Here is a 2,731-nt window from a genome sequence, read left to right on the forward strand (position 1 = left end):
AGGCCAAGCTGCTCGTGACCCACGTGCGTGCCCGTTCTCTCTCCGACTTCTGCCTCGTCTTGGGCGACACCCAGCTTGCGAGTCCCAACCGCTCGTCCTCTGGTCTCGTTGATGATGATGCTGCCGCCACCGGGTGGGCGACAAAACCACTCAGAGAGGGAGAGAGAAAATGAGAGAGGGACCTTCTTCTTGCTGCTCGTGCCTCCAGCTGGCGTGGAGCATTGCTGCCGCGACCATGCCAGCGTCTGGCCATCACTACAACCGCAGTCGAATTGAAGGGAGCTTCTGCGGGCTTGGGTGTGGACAGGCGCCACGTCGCCGTGACCTCGGCGAGCGGCCACTGTGAGCTCCGCAGGGACTGAGACGGTGATGCAGGCCCGGCTTTTTCCCACCGCGGTGACACTTTGGTCGTCTTACTAGTCACCCTCCCTTCGCAGGTACAGGGTACCTAGACGTCCCCCCTCCGGCTCCCGCGGGCTGGTCGCCTTGGGGGCGGCGGTTTAAAGACTCGCGTGTCTCCCTGTGGGAAGCGAGATTGAGCGGGCGGTTGGGTCCGCCAGCAGCGTGCGAGAGAATGTACCTGTCTCTCCGCTTTGCGCCCGCTGTGCCTTCCACCACCCTGCCGGCGGGGTCTCGGTGAGTTGGCATCGCTGGCAGCTCTGCGGGGCTTGTACCCCACTCAGCGCGTCGTTGGCTTCCCTTCTAGCTCTCTCTCTCTCCACCTTCCCGGCAGACGGTGGCGTCAGAGTTCCTGCCTCTGATGGCTGCGGTCCGTGACGGCATGGCTCCCTGCTCCGGCGTTCTCCTTTCTGGCCGCCACGCAAACGCCTCGCGAGCGCCCTGACCGATTGTCAAATGCCCCTCGCATTGTGATTTATGGACTCAATCGGCGTGCCTCGGCTCGCCGGGGCCGTGCCGTCGGATGGGGCTTCCCGTCGAAATGTCGGGGAGCGTTCGGCGCGGTCCGGGTTCGGCATCCTCGCGGGAGGATCCATTCCAAAAAACAAAACTCTGTACAACTCTTAGCGGTGGATCACTCGGCTCGTGCGTCGATGAAGAACGCAGCTAGCTGCGAGAATTAGTGTGAATTGCAGGACACATTGATCATCGACACTTTGAACGCACTTTGCGGCCCCGGGTTCCTCCCGGGGCTACGCCTGTCTGAGGGTCGCTTGACCATCAATCGCACTCGCTTTGCCCAGCGAGAGCGCGGCTGGGGTGTCGCAGAGGCCCGGTCCTCTCTGTCCCCCTAAGTGCAGACCCAGAGTTCTCCACCCTTTTGGAGAGTTTGACCTTTCGGTCTCCACGGCCTCGGTCTCGGCCTCCGGGCGAACGAATGAGACGTGGAACCGTTAGTGGCCCAGCCGCCTATCGTTCCCGGCACGGCTGTCATCGGGTTGCAAAATAACGAATGTGACTGCTTTGCTGCCGGGGGCTGCTTGCTCCTCCAGGCTCGGGCCAGGGTTGACCCTCTGTCGGTGTCTTGGGAAAGATGCGGCACGCTGTTGGGCACGCTGAGTGCATCGGCCGAAAGAGAAGTGAGAGAGAGAGAGAGAGAGAGAGCGCAGTAGAGAGAGGTTTGTGGTGCTTTCCGTTGTGCGGTTCGAGTGATTGGTGCCTGTCGTGCTGGTATCCCTGGTTGCAGGTGCAGGCTGTACCGTAGGTGGTGAAGGGGAGCTTGACGCGTTTGACAGTGGCTGGTCTCGCTTGCCTGAGTTTCTGGCCGGTGGTGTGTGTTCGCTTCGGCGGTTGGTGGCATTTGGTTCGTGAGTGCACCTGGGGTGGTAGTTGGCTTGCGCCGCTAGCTTCGTGTTGCGCTGGAGGTCAGTCTCCTTGCACACGTCGTTGGCGCCGGCCTTCCGCCGCCGCGGGGGGGTGTTCGCGTCCACTTGCCTTACCGTCTGGTGAGCGCCTACCTTAGTCAGTGCCTGGCACGCAGTCTCGGCCCTCCTGTCACTCGCTGCCTGCTCTCGTCACCGTACCGGACCCGGGTACGGTCGCAGCTTCGCACCAAGCCTCTGATGCCTTGTGCCACTTGCACACGCCGGTCCCGCAACTCTTTATCCCCCGTGGGGGGTCTCAGTGGTGACGGCTCGCTAGGTCTGGCCATTCCACCGATCTCGCAGCTCTCTCTTTTTATTAATCTCTCACTCACTCCCCCGAGTAAAGCCTTGCACTTCAAAACCCCCAACTGTGCGTGGTGCTCCCTTTCCACATCGGGACACTGCCATCGGTGGCTCTGGAAGAGAATTGTGCCGAGCCCGTTTTTCCTCCCTGATCGCCGGCAGCAGAGTAGCGCCGCGCGTGGCTCCGAGTAAAGAGAGAGAGAGAGAGGTTAACGGCCGGCCGGTGACGCCTATTGGGCTACGACCTCAGATCAGACGTGGCAACCCGCTGAATTTAAGCATATTACTAAGCGGAGGAAAAGAAACTAACAAGGATTCCCCTAGTAACTGCGAGTGAAAAGGGAACAGCCCAGCGCCGAATCCCCGCTCGCCTGGCGGGCGCGGGAAATGTGGCGTATAGAAGACCTTTCTCTGACGACGCTCCGGGGCCCAAGTCCTTCTGATCGAGGCTTAGCCTGAGGACGGTGTGAGGCCGGTAGCGGCCCCTGGCTCGTCGGGATCGGCTCTTCTCGGAGTCGGGTTGCTTGTGAATGCAGCCCAAAGCGGGTGGTAAACTCCATCTAAGGCTAAATACTGGCACGAGACCGATAGTCAACAAGTACCGT

General features: G+C 61.1%; 1 non-coding gene across 1 annotated transcript; it reads left to right on the forward strand.

Annotated features, from left to right (window-relative positions):
- Window positions 1-1,017: 1,017 nt before the first annotated feature.
- On the forward strand, window positions 1,018-1,171 carry LOC144678574 (5.8S ribosomal RNA). The gene has a single exon (XR_013576132.1). It is a non-coding gene; the product is annotated as a 5.8S ribosomal RNA (ribosomal RNA).
- Window positions 1,172-2,731: the final 1,560 nt, after the last annotated feature.

The sequence above is a fragment of the Cetorhinus maximus genome, unplaced genomic scaffold (genome assembly GCF_964194155.1).
Source record: "Cetorhinus maximus unplaced genomic scaffold, sCetMax3.hap1.1 HAP1_SCAFFOLD_4701, whole genome shotgun sequence".
Classification (NCBI taxonomy): Eukaryota; Metazoa; Chordata; class Chondrichthyes; order Lamniformes; family Cetorhinidae; genus Cetorhinus; species Cetorhinus maximus.